The sequence below is a fragment of the Mus caroli genome, unplaced genomic scaffold (genome assembly GCF_978045245.1).
Source record: "Mus caroli unplaced genomic scaffold, Mus_caroli_1 scaffold_7, whole genome shotgun sequence".
Taxonomy (NCBI): domain Eukaryota; kingdom Metazoa; phylum Chordata; class Mammalia; order Rodentia; family Muridae; genus Mus; species Mus caroli.
This window is the reverse complement of record NW_028227262.1, coordinates 81991041-82009618: the sequence shown is the minus strand read 5'-3', so window position 1 is coordinate 82009618 and position 18578 is coordinate 81991041. Positions and strand designations below refer to the sequence as shown.

General features: G+C 37.8%; 1 pseudogene across 1 annotated transcript; it reads right to left on the bottom strand.

Moving 5' to 3' along the window:
* Positions 1-1351: 1351 nt before the first annotated feature.
* Positions 1352-9094, bottom strand: LOC147003962 (vomeronasal type-1 receptor 90-like; annotated as a pseudogene). The gene is made up of 3 exons (XR_015047621.1): positions 9072-9094; positions 5515-5649; positions 1352-3787 (listed from the first exon to the last, which is right to left on the bottom strand). The product of XR_015047621.1 is annotated as a vomeronasal type-1 receptor 90-like (transcript).
* Between the last annotated feature and the right edge of the window lie 9484 nt (positions 9095-18578).

Below are 18578 nucleotides of genomic sequence, written 5' to 3'. Positions count from 1 at the left end.
CTTTGGGTGTGCCCTCTCTCCTGAGACTAGAGTCAGGGTCCCCGAAAGGGAGTGTTACACAGTACTGACATCCTTTGGTGATAAACAGCAATGTGGAAAGTGCAAGCTGAATAAACACTTTCCTCCCCAACTTGATTTTTGGTCATTATATTTGTGCAGGAATAGAAACACTGACTAAGATAACATCCCACAGTCAAAACTCTCACCAAAAATTGTTCTTGTCTGAAAGAACTGCAGGGGTAGAAATGGAGAAGAGACTGAGAAAAAGAAGGTCCAGCGACATACCCAAAGTGGGATACAGCTCAAGGGAAGGCTCCAAGGCCTGACACTATTACTGAGTCTATGGAGTGCTCACAAAGAGGGACTTATCATGACTGCCCTCTGAAAGACACAAGAAGCAGCTGAAAGAGTCAGATGCAGATATTTGTGCTTAACCAATAAACAGAAGCTGCTAACCTCAGGGGTTAAATTAGGGGAAAGCTGTAAGAAACTGAGAAAGAGGGAGTATAAGAACCAGACATCTCAATTAACCAGGCCTCCCCAGATTTCTCAAACGCTGGGCCACCAGCCAGACAGCATATATATATACATACATATATATATATATATATATATATATATATATATATATATATACACACATACATATATATGTGTGTATATGCATATATATATATGCACATATATATGTATATATGTGTGTGTGTATATATATATATATATATATATATATATGCTGTCTGGTTGGTGTGTGTGTGTATATAGGTATATATATATATATATATATATATATATATATATATACACACACACACACACACACACACCACAATATACACAATAACATGCTAAACAGCACGTGTTAATCACCAGATATTAGTGCTTATTAAATCACAAGTAATAAAGAAGTTAAAAAGTTCAGTTTTCAGAGCTTAAGGAAGCATAGAACAGTAAGGAAGAGTTTAGTTTCCCTAGTGTTTCTTTAAGCATAAAGAGTTAAATAAAGCACAGAGAGATATAAGGAGCTAAAGAAAGCACAGAGAAAAGACGCAAGCAATTTTAAACTATAGAATAAGCAAGAACATTTGCAGGATTTTTGGAACATATCAGCAGGCATTCAGTTGAGTTAGAGAGCTTGAAGGCCAGAGATGCATCAGTCTTTAAAGCCATTTCGAAGTCTGTGTCCCACTTCAACCCAATCCAGGCCAAGAAGGCTCCCGGCAAGACAAATTTGTCTCTAGGCTTCCATGTTCACATGCACACAAATCCTTCATGTACACACAGTTATACATGCATGCACCCATACGCGAAGAACATGTCATACATCATGTATGTGTATGTACACAATTTTTATTTATCAATATTTAATTAAGGGTGAAATATTTGAAGTAAAATTATTCAGGCACATGAACATTTCATATAAGACTTGTTAAGTACTTAATACTTATTAGTAAAAACTGGAAACTTTAAACTCATTACTATTGTGAAACCATAGAAATTATAATTATGACTCAGAGTTAAAGCTACAATAAAATATTTATAACATTCTTGATCATTTAGAGTAAACTAAAAAAATTTTTTTTAAAAAAGCTTTTAAAAGTTGCTATCAGCAAGGATAATCTTTTGAGAAACATTGACATCAAGGGAATGTTTGTGATAAAGAGTAAAAAAGAGATACTAAAAGAATTCCTGAAGAAATATGAATTTATGATGTACAATGAACTTAAGAACCATATACTTCTTTTAGCAGAAATGTCAAAGGAATGAATAAGCATAATACTACAAATTCTATTTAAATCATATAAAGAATCTTGCTTTGCTGCTTGAACTATTAAACAGTTTAAGAAAACTCTGTTTTTTAGGGAAAAAAATATTGGTGCTGCATCAGCATGGCGCCTTACAAACATCTGTACCTCCAGATCCAGAGGATCGCATGAGTTCTTACACCTCTGTGAATAGCAGGAATGCACACATGCATACATGGCAGTCCAAAACTGATACATACAAATAAAATAAACACATTTATTTTTAAATGAGGAGAAAATTACACTTTTTAAAAAACCTGGTGGCATAATTTTTGCATATATTTTAGCATCATGCTTATTCGTTTATCAGAACTGATTTGTACCAATGGAGTAATTGTGGGATAGGCATTCATCACAAACTTCTGAACAGTCAGGATGACTGGGTCATACATCCATAACAGGACTGAGGAGGATGAGATGATGAAGTCCACCCAGTACATGACCACAAAGAAGACCACCAGCAGCAAGATGGTCTGGGTGGCTCTTTTCTCAGGGGAGGCTCTCAGATGGCTGATGCTATGAAGATGCTTGCATTGCCTCTGATGTCTGAACAAGATAATCACCATGTATGTACTTGTGCTCAGCATGACTCCTACAAGAAACACATCTCTTAAGGTTGTCATGGTTAAAATCAGTCCCCTGATGATGTAGTTCATGGGGAAGAGTGAGCAGTATTTAGTCACCTTCAACTGGTTGGTCTCACTCACATTGGTATAAGCGCCAGTATAGATGATGTGGTTAATGCTGAATGACAAATTGAAAGACCAAAAGTAGAAGAAAGAAGAGATCATGTATTTTTTTAGTTTATGTTTAAATTTTGCCAACAAAGATGTATTGGGACTGATCGTCACAGCCTGGAACACACTCAGGAGGCAGGTGATGCAGATAGAGAGGCCTCTCATCACTCTGTTTATGTAAGCAGTTGCCTTACATATGAAGTCATTGCCAATGTTCATTGACCCAAAGAAATCTTTAAGCCAAGCATGCCCTCCAGTGAGAAACATCATTATGTGAATGAAGGTCAACTGAAAGGAGATCAAGTCCATCGGCTTAGATCTGTGACACAGGATTATCATAGTGTAGAAAAAAAGAAGAAATATATTGGCCATAGCTCCAAGCCCAGTTTGGAAATTTAGGATATTATTTAATGAAAACATAATCAGAAAGTGTATTCATCTTAAGCACATAGAGGAAGCATATTTCAAATATCTGAAAACAATATTAGATACATCAAACTTATAATTCTCTGGTTAGTATATCTACATCATTGTTCTTTTCAGATACTTATTTTTTATTGGATATTTTATTTACTTACATTTCAAATGTTATCCCCTTTTCAGTTTCCCTTCCAGAAACACTCTATACTATCCTCCCTCTCCCTGATTCTATGACAGTTCTCCGCAACGCAACCACCAACTCCCACCTCCCATCCCTGGCATTCCCTACATTGAGACATCGATTAGCTACATATTCTTGATTACTCTCTCTAACTTTTGATGTTCCATACTGGACATCATTTCCTACATTTCTGTAAATCTCTCTATGTATCTTCTTTCTGTATAGATGGTACAGAAACTTCATGCAGTCCCAGTCACATCTTTATAGAATGCACACATTGTATGCCTGTATTACACCTGGGCCTCTTCATATCTTAGCAATCCAGTCCTATTGACTAAATCACCTCATTTTGTAGTTAACACCTAAAAATATAGTGATGAGCATACAACATAAATCACTTTGTACAAATGAACAAACATTATGCTGAGCTGGGGAAAAATCACAAAAGAAATCGAAAACATCACATCAGTCTCATATTCCATAATTTGTTATACCCAAGTTTGAAATTCTCCATGTCATGACTAATACTTCTAAAGGAATTTCAATGATAATTCATAATAATCCCAGTGTTTTAGCTACCAAAATATCATTCTTGATTCATCTGTTTTTCATTCTTTTTCCAAGAGATCTTACATCTCTCAGGTCTGGAATTAAAGACAAAAATACAGTTGGAGACCATTAGTATAACTCCACACCTATTATATATTTAACCATTAACTATGATTATAAATAAACGTAGATATCTCCCAGTTTAGTTCTCATCCCATTTAAACCTTTTGTGAGATTCTACTGTAGTTCTAAGAACTGCTGGCTCAACGCATACACTAGATGTCTTTTATTTTGCGGGGGAAGGGAATGTAGATCATTTCTAATGGCATTTCAGCCATCCCTGGTGTTATTTTACCTCTCTAGTGCCTTCTACACTTATATTTCTCCTTCATTTGTAAGGATCCTCCATCCATTTTTCCATTCCCCCACCAGAGCAATTGTGTTCTGCTATGCTCTGTTACCTTGCTCCCACCTTTTCCTGTATTTATGTCTCCCTCATTTCCTAAGGAGGCCCCCTTTACATTTCCCTTCTCAGATCCCTGTGTCCTACAATTCCCCTTTACCTTCTTCCCACATTCTTTTCTCACCCCCTCCTTAATGTGCCCCTCTTTGCCCCTTTTCTTGATCAAACGACTTGCACTGTTCTATTACTTGCCCCTATATTGTTAACTACAACCCCACCCTTATCTTGGCAATGGTCCCATTTTTATTTTCCTGAGGTCCATAGTTTCTACAGACTACCTAATCTCATCGGAAGACGTGGAACTGGAAGCCTTCTGTAAGAGAGAATATGTGATATTAAGACACACACAGATTTCAACACATTATGACAAAAAGAACTCACCAAGGATGGCCAGATAGCGATTCTGTTTTAGGGTTACTCTTTTAAAAGACGTTACTTCTCATGAGTGAAAAACAATGTTCCCTGTGTTATTTTACATCATCAGCACCCACACACTTTTTACAATTTATCTCAACAGTCTTACCTTTGGTGCCTATGTTAATTATTTGCCCTCATTACTAGTGGCATTATTTTATCAAATTAATTCAGCACATTAAAATCAGCTTATAGTAGAGAAAGAGAAAACTACTACACATACATAGATTCTTGTGTAAAAAGAGGGCATACAATTATACTTTCAAGTTCATTATTACATTCTACAAACACAGTATAATAGATGCATGTATGTATGGAAATAACACAGAAGTTAGTGATGAGTTCACTCTAAAACCTCAACAGGAGTATAAAGCCATATGTCATACATTTTGCATTTCCATCATTTTTGCTTACTCTAGAAAAGGAATCGATTCATTCCAATGGCCAGAGCCAAACATTTAATTCTTCCACTGACATAAACTGACAGTAGCTGCACTGTGATGTTCTGTTTTTCAAAAGCTCCAGGACAGGAGCAGAAGAGATAGCTCAGTGTTAAGAGTACTTTTTGCTCTTGCACAGGACCTGGGTTTGATTTCCCAGCAATGACCTGGTGGCCCATAATGATCTATAAGTCTAGTTCCACGGCATCTATTCTCTTCTGATCCAGGCATGTGAGTGGTGCATACACATACATGCAGGAAAAACACACACACAGACACATATACATATGTGTGTGTGTGTGTGTCTTTGTATGTGTATGTAAACTAAAAGCTCCAGGATAATATTTAATTCAAGTGTTGGTCTCCAAACTGTAAGAACTGGAGGCCAATTCCAACTTTAAATTTGCAAATGATCAAAGCATATACATATAATCATTCATTATTACTTATACATCTACAATTTATAAATATGTGACATGTATTATAAGCCTTATAAAAATGATACCATAAGTAGCTGGAGAGATGGCTCAGTGGTTAAGAGCATCGATTGCTCTTTGAGAGGTCCTGAGTTCATTTCCCAGCAACCAAAAGGTGGCTCACAACCATCTGCAATGGGATCCGATGCCCTTTTCTGGTGTATCTGAAGACAGCAATAGTGGCTTACTTATATATGAGCATAAAATAAGATAAAATAAATCTTTTTTAAAAAAATGATAAAATAAGAAGATAAAAGAGAGTAATCTAAAATTAACTTTTTCTTATCCCAAAGTTTTGTACATCAACCTTTTTACTTCTTATTCACTGCTTTACAAATGCTTATCACACACAGGACGTGATACATCTTCTAGTTCATCAAGTGGCATCTTTCTCTGGGATTCACTGCACCAGAAAAAGACTAGAGACACCATAGCTACAAACTGAGTTGTTAACATATGCATGCACTAAGTCATTTGTTTTATTTGAAAAAAATTGTAATGCTAGGGTGAATCTAATTAGTCTGCACATTCAAGGAACTCTCTTAACTGAGACCTACAAGTCCTGGAGCTCTGATTATTCTTTGCTCATTTGTTCTTTGCTGATGCAGCTTGACCTTGCTATGTAGCCCAGGATGTTCTCAAATTTATGTTTCTTTTACTTCGGCCCCATGAGTGCTGAAGCTACTGGTGTTCACACCAATCTGAGTTGTTTAATTTAAATTTTAAATGTTTAGGATATATTTTTGGTTTTTGACACTGAAAGTTCCATAACTGAAGAATCACTAGATTTATACCAATATAATGTTAATTCGAAAGTTATAGAATAAAAGAAAGATCACAGATAGAGGCTACAAAGTAATACAGTGCCAAGAAAAACTGGACCCACTCTGACACATTAGACACTCACTAACCTTGCAGTCTGTAGTAGTGTTCAGGTATGGGCTGCTCAGGTCAATGTGAAAACACTGGAGCAGATTCAGAGGAGGCACTGAAGGTATAGTTGTCACGGTTTCTGGCTTTCCCATTAGTGTAGGTTGTAAAATTTAGTTGTAAGGAAGAAAATCCCAAGTGTGACCATAAACATTGGTAATAGTGGAGAAGCCATCAGTATTAAATTGACCCAGACCAAAAGATTAAGCAGCCTGAAAGCATCTGTCTGAAGAGATCTGAAACTAAAGAAATCAAGAGCTTCTCTCTCTGTAGCACTACATTCTTCCAAGAAAAAACATTTTACCCCTTCATTATATCAGTATTTGATTTTAGAACACTTTTGTTTGATCAATTTCTGGTGATCTTTGCCTTCTGCTTTGTGGAGATTTAATAAGACAAGGAACATACAAATATACTACATCAAAGGTTTCATTACCATTTTAAATTTTACCATTTTTAGCAAGTAATAACCAAAAAGCTGTATAACTCAGAGAGAATCTGAAGTGAGTATGTGACTTTCAGGTGAGAAGATAGATGGTGTTGGCTGATGTACTGGCCACTCTCAGCTGCAAGAATAAGTCTTCAGAACTCACAGGAGATGAAGACCTTAGTCACCAAAGCTAGTTCCATGGACTCTTTATGAAATATATAAAGACAGCATGAATTAATCCTGATCACTTATTAATTAGGTAATTAGTTTCCTAATTAATTAGCTAATTCACAGCTATTTCTTAATTAATTCACACGTATTACCTGATCCTCTTACACAACTTAAATGCATGAATTACTCTTTGGAAATTGAATTTTGCAAAGGTGTATCTGAAAGCTCACGAAGCTGACTAGAATAACTCAGTCGCACAGTTACAAGCCAGTTCCCCTGAGATGAAGCAACAGCAGCAGAAATGTTGCTGCAGAGACTGTGGAGAAGCAGTCATACCCAGAACTTCATTACAAGTTGCATAGTGTAAGTTTGGGAAAGATATGAAAAAGTTCTCTGCATATTGTGTGTGTGTGTGTGTGTGTGTGTGTGTGTGTGTTTATGTGAGTGTCTTTGTGTGTATGTGCATGTCTGTATGAAATTATTGAACTACTGGGTCTAAGAATAGAGGAATCTCACACTGTATGCCAGCGCTGCTAACAAAAATAACTGTACATTACTTGACAGAAAAAAAACCTGAGAATTATAAAATATTTTTATTAAATAAAATGATTATTAAAAAGAATAGAGAGTGTGTTGCCTATTTTCTGGTTTGCTTCATCAGATCTTGGGTCCTGCCTAGTGAACTAGTGCAGACTTTTTATGTAATTTATTCAAACAAACTGAAAATTCTGTAAAGCTTATAAATATAAACTCGTATCTATATCAGTTGGTTTTTGTGGTGTTGATACTCTTTGGTCAGTGAATTAATGAAAGTTATTGGCATTATTTTCTTCCATTTATTGACAATGATGTCAATATATGGTATATATATCAGCTGTTTTTTGTGGTGTTGTTACTCTTTGGCCAGTGGCTTAATGAAAGATATTGGCATTGTTTTGTTCTATTTATTAGCATGATGCCAATATTACTCTACATTTTATGTTTTCTACATTGATTTGGTTGCATTTTTATGTGTGTGATAGTTAGATTCTCATTCTCTAATCATAGTAATGACACTTTTGCCTTAACTTTGAAAGTGCTGGGACCATAGGTGTGTGACACAACACCTGCCTTCATTTATTATTTTATTCTCATATATATTATACATTATACATTATATATTAGTAAATAATATTCTAGCAAAATAAAAATGAACTTGTGATTATTACCAGCTAATCTGAAATTTACTTGGTAGTTTTGCGAATGTCTTTTTTTTTTTTTTGGGGGGGAGGGTTTTTTGTTGTTGTTGTTGTTGTTTTTTGAGACAGGGTTTCTCTGTATAGCCATGGCTGTTCTGGAACTCACTTTGTACACCAGGCTGGCCTCAGACTCAGAAATCCACCTGTCTCTGCCTTCCGAGTGATGGGATTAAAGGTGTGCACCACTACAACCAGCATGAATGTCTATTTTATCATACTATTGTAGTTTGTAACCATTAAAAGAAGATTGGTGATTTTGAATTTACATAATTATATACTATTTGAGAATTGCAAATATTCTTCTCACAGATAATGGAAAACTTACTCTATTATATCAATGCCACAAGTATGATTTAGAAAACTTGAAATATTAAAACTAAATTTATTTTAATTAAGATACTCAGATGCTTACTTAAATCTGCAAGCTTACATTTATGTAAGAATAACTTTTAAAGGATTTAGTAAATAAGTCAGATGAGATTTCCAGATATTTTTTAAATACTCAGAATAGATTTAATAGAGGCTTTCCTGTCTTTATCCACCGTTCTGCTAGACCCCATACTTTCCCCAGCATCCCCCTTAGACTGTCATGTATATAATATTCTTAAACCATATTAGGTGAAATCTACATTATTTATAAATCATTACACTGGTGTTTCTATGTCTGAAAGAATCTGTTGTGTTTGTTTATGCTACAGAATTGCTCAAAAGTAAAATTCTAAACAGAGATTCTCCAAACATTTTTACAGAATCCTGTTCCTATTCTACCTCCTACTTACAGCTCTCAGTATTAATAAAAAGAAAGAGAAACACTCACCAGCTGGGCCTTTGATGAAAATCCTTACAGAATGCGGCCCTAAGAAGTAGTTATAAGGCAGGAATGTCATCAGCTCATCTCCCTCTAGACCCATAGTTATGGTGTCACCTGGAGAAGGGAGTTCTGACCTTGAGGTTGTTACAAAGTTGCACCATCAAATGGAAAAGTGAACTTCCCTACTTCCAAGAGAACAGTAGAGTAGGAACAGCTGAGCTCTTGGTTTCCCATGTGTGAGCTATTCTCTCCAGACCATATCTGTCTGTGTGGATTAACTGATCCCAGTCCTTGTGAACACAACAAAAGTAACAATAATAACATTTCCTTTAACAGAAGTACAAAGACACTTCAGATTCTCCCAAGGTGTCCTATCTTCTTGTAAAACATTCCCTGTAGCCTCCATACCTCAGGGTAACATCTAGAAATTAATAACACAGATGCTAAAATTACAGAAACGTCACCTCCTTCAAAAACACTTAAGAAAAGTTTTCTTTTTTATAGAAAATGCAGTGGTGAGGTAATGAAACTGTATTGTCAGTAGAAATCGGCTTTGGGGCTGGGATGTATGTTAGTTGGCAGAGTGCATGCCTCTGTATGCAAAAAGGATGAATATCTGGGCTTGAAACCCAGAACCACCTAACAGTCACTATTATATATATTACTACACATAGCAATGTACACATATATAATTATCCACACTCAGGAAGTAGTGGTGGGAGGATCAAATATTCAAGAATTCTTTTTGCTACATGTTCAGTTTGATGCTTCTGGGAGAGCATGCTGCATTTCTCCACCAGGAAGAAAATAAAACATCCCTGCTCCACAGTTTAGACAAAAGCCTATAGACTCCTGCTATGGACTGTTCTTCCATGCCTATTCTTTAACCAACTCTGGTGATTGTATTAATAGGATACTTTATATCACATACTCAGATAAAGAAGGAACTGATAAATGTCTCATGATGACAAAAAACTGTCATTAACTCTTTTTTTATAATTTATCATAAAGTTATTTCAGCTCTAATTATAACTTCCACTTTGGTTATTCTCTTAATTCAAATTCATCCTACATTCCAATGGTGACATTTAGGCAGATAAGATGGACTGATGAGATGAAGGAATTGTTCACCAAGTGTCATCACAAGCATTTCATCTCAAGGACCAACATAGTAAAAGGAGGAAACCTCCACAATTGGATCATTAATGGGCACATATACCATGTGGCATGAGAGTGCACACTCAATAAGTAAATAATAAAAACAAAAAAGGCGACATTTTTTTTTAAAGAAACCTAGTTTTCTTATTTATTTATTTATTTATTTATTTATTTATTTATTTATTTATTTATTATATGTAAGTACACTGTAGCTGTCTTCAGACACTCCAGAAGAGGGCACCAGATCTCGTTACGGATGGTTGTGAGCCACCATGTGGTTGCTGGGATTTGAACTCTGGACCTTCGGAAGAGCAGTCGGGTGCTCTTACCCACTGAGCCATCTCACCAGCCCCCGCGTCATTTTTTTTAATGTATAGGTCTGACAATAGGATATAGGCTCAGAATAAAGTGGAAAGAAGCAGAGGAAAAGGAAATCTATAATTAATATTGTGACAGTAATTTATGATTGTTTTTATTTAAATATTTATCTTTTCAGGAAATGTCATAAGTACTGTATTTACAAAATTTCTCTTAGAAAAGGGCATGACTTTGAGTGGGTGAGAGTTGATATGGAGAGTCAGGAGAACTTTTAGAGACAGCAAGGTAGAAATTATGTAAAATAAAACTAATACTAAATCAGTGAATAGAATTGTTGAGGTTTTGAAAAAATAATCAACACTGAGAAGCCCTTACTCAAAATGAAATAAGGATAAGACCCAAATTCATAGTATTAGACCTAAAAGGGAGCTATTAAAATGGTTACCAATGAAATTAAGAAAATCATAAAGGCATACCTTTAAAATATATACTCTACTGCATTGAAAAATATCATACCTATGGCAACAACACAACCCATCTCAAGGATTCTTCTAGGACTCAACTATCTGCATCTACCCAGGGCATCCTTTGTGCTACACCTACTACCCTACTCCATTTCCAGAGTCCCCATGTCTTCCAACCAGGTCTACCTTGGTAAGTGCTCCTGACCTCCTTATCCACACTTTTTCTGCAAACTTCCAGATTTAGCCTGGGTTCCATAACCAGTGTACCAGCTTAGTTTGGCTTTCCCTGTCTTCACAGCATAGAAGCACTAAGCTAGGAACAGTATCTTTTCCTTACCTCTTTGCCAAACCATAGAACTGTCACATCATATCCAGTTTCTCCACTAAAGCCAACTTTTGGATAAATATGAAAGACTTTGAAAGTTTGGTTGAAAAAGCAGTTGAATACTTTAAGTGGAACTTAATGGGTCACCCTATTAGGACCATGGAATCCAACAGTGCTGAGAGCAACTTGAACAAAGAAGGCCCTAGCTTGCAAAATTTCAGAGGTGATAAATACTAGAAAGTAGCCTAGAGAATGTACTTGTGATATTTTGGCAAAGAATATGGTTGGAGCCTGACTTTAATCCAAGAATCTGCCTTAGGATAAATTGAAGACTGTCGGATTAATGTATTTGGCAAAGGAGATTTCAATACATCCTAGTATTGTCTGAGTCAAGTGGTTATACGTGATGACTCTTATGAAGGTCTACATTGAAAATGAGTGGGCAATGACAAATGTAAAATGTACATTTTGAAAAGAAAAGAAGTGTCAGGAGAGGCAATGTTAGAGCCAAGTCAATGTTTGAAGAGATGAGACATTTAATAAAAACCCTGTTGTTAAATTAACAAAGAGAGTGGTAAAATGCCACACAGATAATCCTTTAACCAGTGAAAGGGAAAGGCCAGAGATTTCCAACCCCTAAATATCAACAGGAAGACTTATACAAAGTCGTGGTAAGGATTACATATTTATCCACAAAAGAAAATAAATTGACAGCTATGAATACCTGATTCTGGATTTAGAGTCAATAACAACATGGGAAAGGAAATGTATTGTTGGGAACTATTAAGACGACACAATTGTCCTGATCTCTGAATTGGGCCTCTCCCCCCCCACCCCAAGAAGAAAAGGGGATCAAAAGCGGGCCACTGATGCACTGCTCCTAGAACAACCACAGATTGTTCCAGCCCTAAGTCAGCGCTGGATGTCCTGACCACAAGATATACCCTGATACCACCAAGTTCCTACTTCCCCATGTAGTTACCAAAAGAAAAATTTCCGCTGCCCCATTCCTCCTGCTGAGAAGTACTTCCCCTTTTGCTGTGCATTTAAGCCTTGAGCCTTGCTAATACCGTGACACCTTGATGCTAATCAGACTGGTTCCGTGTCGTTCCTCGCACTTGGTGTCCGTCTCTGTCTCCCCCCATTTCGTTCTTAGGAGAAGGTCCCCTCGAGACCCTCGAATAACTGGACCTACTGGACGGGTCAAGTGGCACCAGACGTGGGGCATGAGGTACAACCACCCTCCAGAAAACAGATTCAAGAGGTATCACATAGACAGTGAGACCTTTCCCTGCCACTTCGCTCGAGTGTCGTGGATGTTGAGAAGTAAGCCTGGGCATAAAATTGTTGTCCCATTCACCGTGGGGAATGTTCTGTCCAAAGAGACAGTTTTTATTCAAGAGATGAAGAGGATAAGAGTTAAGAAAAAGGATATAATATTTTTTTTTGGTTTGTTTTTGTTTTGTGGACTAGAGATGTCCATGGCTGGTATTGAATGGTTCTAAAAATACACCCTTTAACTTGGAATAAAGTAGGCAAAGATATCAATGCTTTAATAAAACAAGAAGGTGTCCCTGAGTCCTTTTTTAGCTATTGGGGAATTGTCAGAGATCTCCTGAAACAGGCAGAAAAGGGCGGAGAGGGTGCTCGCCTCTTAGCCCTTACTGAAGATTTTTTTTAGAAAACTCCCGATCGCCATCTCACAAAAGCGAAACTAAGCCACCTGCGAATCGGCAATCTCGACAGTCATCGATTACCGATGTCCCGGTCCCTAAGGACTCCCTGCCTTCCCCTCTTTCTCCCCAAATTACATTAGATTCTAGAAAAGGGGCTACTGCTCGACCCCCTGTTAGACCAAAAAGAATTTACCCCATTTTGAATAAGGAGTCCTCAGATGAACCCCCTCGATCCTGCCTCGGAGGCAGAATTGAATGAGGAAGCCTTTAAATATGAACAAGACCACTATGTCCCGGGCCCAGTGCCTATCTTACCATCGAGCCCCTCAATTTCCACCCTCCTCCTTATTTGCCCCCTTTCCCCTAATTCTCAGCCTAATCCTGGGCCTATATCGCTGGCCCCTTCATCCATTCAGCTATTACTTCAAACTAAAAGAGAACTTCAGACTCAGATCACCAATCTTAAAGATGTTCTAGGGCTTCAAAAGAAGCTAAAAGACTTCAGTCTAGAGACTCTACAAAGAGCCCTCATGGGGAGCCTTCAAGGTCCCATTCTTTTGTTTTAGGATAATATGTTCTGTAGATATCTATTAGATCCATTTGTTTCATAACTTCTGTTAGCTTCACTGTGTACCTGTTTAGTTTCTGTTTCCATGATCTGTCCAATGATGAAAGTGGTGTGTTGAATTCTCCCACTATTATTGTGTGAGGTGCAATGTGTGCTTTGAGCTTTACTAGAGTTTCTTTAATGATGGTCCATCCTTTTGTCTCAGCTCCAAACTTTGTCTCTGTAACTCCTTTCATGGGTGTTTTGTTCCCAATTCTAAGAAGAGGCGAAGTGTCCACACTTTGGTCTTCATTCTTGAGTTTCATGTGTTTTGCAAATTGTATCTTGTATCTTGGGTATTCTAAGTTTCTAGGCTAATATCCACTTATCAGTGAGTACATATCATGTGAGTTCTATTGTGATTGGGTTACCTCACTCAGGATGATAGCCTCCAGGTCCATCCATTTGCCTAGGAATTTCATAAATTCATTCTTTTTAATAGCTGAGTAGTACTCCATTGTGCAAATATACCACACTTTCTGTATTCATTCCTCTGTTGAGGGACATCTGGGTTCTTTACAGCTTCTGGCTATTATAAATAAGGCTGTTATGAACATAGCAGAGGATGTGTTCTTCTTACCAGTTGGAACATCTTCTGGATATATGCCCAGGAGAGGTATTGCGGGATCCTGTGGTAGTATTATGTCCAATTTTCTGAGGAACTGCCATACTGATTTCCAAAGTGGTTGTACAAGCTTGCAATCTCAGTAACAATGGAGGAGGGTTCCTCTTTCTCCACATCCTTGCTAGCATCTGCTGTCACCTGAATTTTTGATCTTAGCCATTCTGACTGGTATGAGGTGGAATCTCAGGGTTGTTTTGATTTGTATTTCCCTAATTATTAAGGATGTGTGGACACTTTGCCCCTTCTTAGAATTGGGAACAAAACACCCATGAAAGAAGTTACAGAGACAAAGTTTGGAGCTGAGACAAAAGGATGGACCATCTAGAGACTGCCATATCCAGGGATCCATCCCATAATCAGCCTCCAAACACTGACACCATTGCATATGCTAGCAAGATTTTGCTGAAAGGACCCTGATATAGCTGTCTCTTGTGAAGCTATGCTGGTGACTGGCAAACACAAAAGTTGATACTCACAGTCAGCTATAGGATGGAACACAGGGCCCCCAATGGATGAGGTAGAGAAAGTACCCAAGGAGCTGAAGGGATCTGCAACCCAATAGGGAGAACAACAATATGAACTAACCAGTACCCCTGGAGCTCGTGTCTCTAGCTGCATAAGTAGCAGAAGATGGCCTAGTTGGCCATCATTGGGAAGAGAGGCCCCTTGGTCTTTCAAACTTTATATGCCCCAGTGCAGGGGAATGCCAGGGCCAAGAAGTGGGAGTGGGTGGGTAGGGGGGACTTTTGGGAAAGCATTTGAAATGTAAATGTAGAAAATACCTAATTAAAATAAAAGAGTTTTTGATGGATTAAAAATTATATATTAAAAAATACTTGTAAACAGAATGCATAAACCTATCAAAAAGATTATACAACATGACAAAGTTGGCTTTATCCCATAAATGTAAGGATGATTCAACAGACACAAGGGAACAAATGTTAATAAACTACATACATTGACTTAGAGAAAAAAGTTACATGAACATCTCAACAGATACAGAGAAAAACTAGTTTCAAAACTAAAAGACCTAGAGCATGTAGGTCTAGGAGGTATATACCTCAATCTATTAAAAGCTGGGTATGGGAAACTCACAGTAGACATTATTCTCATTGAAGAAAAGCTTGAAGCAATCCCTGAGAAGTCAGGAACAAGACAGGAATCGCCCAACCTCTCAACACTTTGCTCAAAGTATCAGCTATCTGGAGTAATAGTACAAGAGATGGAAACTGAAGGGATACAGATATAGAAAAAAAATTAGTCAAACTATCTCTATTTGTAAATTGTATGATACTGTACATTAGTTATCCAAAGAATTCTACCAGAACATTTCTCGAAATTAGAAAGAAATTCAGCAGTAAATCTGCACAAATGAACAGCTTTTAAAATAGATACTGCATTTTCCAATGCAGTTACTTGTGTGCTGTGGAGACAGATTGGGTGTGCCTCTAAATGACTCTAGATAAGAATGCCTAAGAATGAAAAGTTTCTGTCTATTTTAAGTCATTGTTTGGGAGAAGTTTTGTAGTCTTCACTCTAGACCCCAGGCAAAGTCAGCTTAATGGCTTTGAGCTGCTCCACTGTAAAGATAAACTGGTTCAGCCCCTAGTGACTTGGCTTAGAGCGCCCCGCCATGATGATGACATGATTCATGCTGCCAAGTGTTTAGGAGAGGAACTAACACCTTTTTATAGCAGGTGAACCTTTGAGAGGGTTCTCTTTTAGCCTCTTTGGCTCTCTCTCTGTCTCTCTGTCTCTCTGTCTCTCTGTGTCTCTGTCTCTGTCTCTGTCTCTCTGTGTCTCTGTCTCTCTCTGTCTCTGTCTCTGTCTCTGTCTCTCTCTCTGTCTCTCTCTCTCTCTCTCTCTCTCTCTCTCTCTCTCTCTCTCTCTCTCTCTCTCTCTCTCTCTCTCTCTCTCATTTTGCTCTCACTTTTGGCTTGGAAGAGCCATCATGGCAGGAGATCTGGGTAGGAGATAGGGCTTTTGCCAGCAGGACACAGGTGAAACAGGATTCTAGGAAAGAGAGCTAAGGAGCCCTCACAGGTTTGGAGGAGATCAAGAGTAGACTAGCTGGACAGAATGACACAGATAGAAATCGAGCAGTAAAGTTAGAGAATCATGTTTGTAAATGGATATTTTGTATATAGTCAAGAGAATAAAATTACCCGACTTAGCTAGCAGGATTTTTCCCTCAGCTCTCACCTCCTGTGTCTTCATTGGTATAAATATTAGTAAAATTTGATATAAACATTACCATTAACTTCAACAATGTAATATTTGACAAAGATGTCAAAAATATGCCAGATCTTCTCATTTTATGAGATTATTCATAACAAACACATTTTTATGAGTTTGTTGACTTCTTGGTTTAATTTTGGTGGTTTGAGTGAATCTAGAAAATCATATATTTCTTTAAAATTTTCTGCTTAATAGAGTACAGTTTTTTTTAAATATTTTTATTAGGTATTTTCCTCATTTACATTTCCAATGCTATCCCAAAAGTCCCACATAACCTCCTCCCTCACTCCCCTGCCCACCAACTCCCACTTTTTGGCCCTGGCATTCCCCTGTACTGGGGCATATAAAGTTTGCAAGTCCAGTGGGCCTCTCTTTCAGTGATGGCCTACTAGGCCATCTTTTGATACATATGCAGCTAGAGTCAAGAGCTCCGGGGTACTGGTTAGTTCATAATGTTGTTCCATCTATGCAGTTGCAGATCCCTTTAGCTCCTTGGGTACTTTCTCTAGCTCCTCCATTGGGGGCCCTGTGATCCATCCAACAGCTGACTATGAGCATCCACTTCGGTGTTTGCTAGACCCTGGCATAGTCTCACAAGAGACAGCCATACTTGGGTCCTTTCAGCAAAATCTAGCTAGTGTATGCAATGGTGTCAGCATTTGGAAGATGATTATGGGATGGATCCCTGGATATGGCAGTCTCTAGATGGTCCATCCTTTTGTCACAGCTCCAAACTTTGTCTCTGTAACTCCTTCCATGGGTGTTTTGTTCCCAATTCTAAGAAAGGGCAAATTGTCCACACTTTGGTCTTCATTCTTCTTGAGTTTAATGCGTTTAGCAAATTGTATCTTATATCTTGGGTATCCTAAGTTTCTGGGCTGATATCCACTTATCAGTGAGTACATATTGTGTGAGCTCTTTTGTGATTGGGTTACCTCACTCAGGATGATGCCCTCCAGGTCCATCCATTTGCCTAGGAATTTCATAAATTCTTTCTTTTTAATACCTGAGTAGTACTCCATTGTGTAAATGTACCTCATTTTCTGTATCCATTCCTCTGTTGAGGGGCATCTAAGTTCATTCCAGCTTCTGCCTATTATAAATAAGGCTGATATGAATATAGTGGAGCATGTGTCCTTCTTACCGGTTGGAACATTTTCTGGAAATATGCCCAGAAGAGGTATTGCAGGATCCTCTGGTAATACTATGTCCAATTTACTGAGGAACCACCAGAGTGATTTCCAGAGTGGTTGTACAAGCTAGCAATCTCACCAACAATGGAGGAGTGTTCCTCTTTCTCCACATCCTCGCCAGCATCTGCTGTCACCTGAATTTTTGATCTTAGTCGTTCTGACTGGTGTGAGGTGGAATCTCAGGGTTGTTTTGATTTGCATTTCCCTGATGATTAAGGATGTTGAACATTTTTTCAGGTGCTTCTCAGCCATTCTGTATTCCTCAGGTGAGAATTCTTTGTTCAGTTCTGAGCCCCATTTTTAATGGGGTTATTTGATTTTCTGGAGTCCACCTTTTTGAGTTCTTTACATATGTTGGATATTAGTCCCCTATCTGATTTAGGATAGGTAAAGATACTTTCCCAATTTGTTGGTGGTCTTTTTGTCTTATTGACGGTGTCTTTTGCCTTACAGAAGCTTTGCAACTTTCTGAGGTCCCATTTATTTATTCTTGATCTTACAGCACAAGCCATTGCTGTTCTATTCAGAAATTTTTCCCCTGTACTCATATCTTTTAGGCTTTTCCCTACTTTCTCCTCTATAAGTTTCAATGTTTCTGGTTTTATGTGGAGTTCCTTGATCCACTTAGATTTGACCTTAGAAAAAGAGATAGGAATGGATCAATTCGAATTTTCTACATGATTACCGCCAGTTGTGCCAGCACCAGTTATTGAAAATGCTGTCTTTTTTCCACTGGATGGTTTTAGCTCCCTTGTCAAAGATCAAGAGACAATAGGTGTGTGGGTTCATCTCTGGGTCTTCAATTCTGTTTCATTGGTCTACTTGTCTGTCGCTATACCAGTACCAGGCAGTTTTTCTCACAATTGCTCTGTAGTAGAGCTTTAGGTCAGGCATGGTGATTCCACCAGA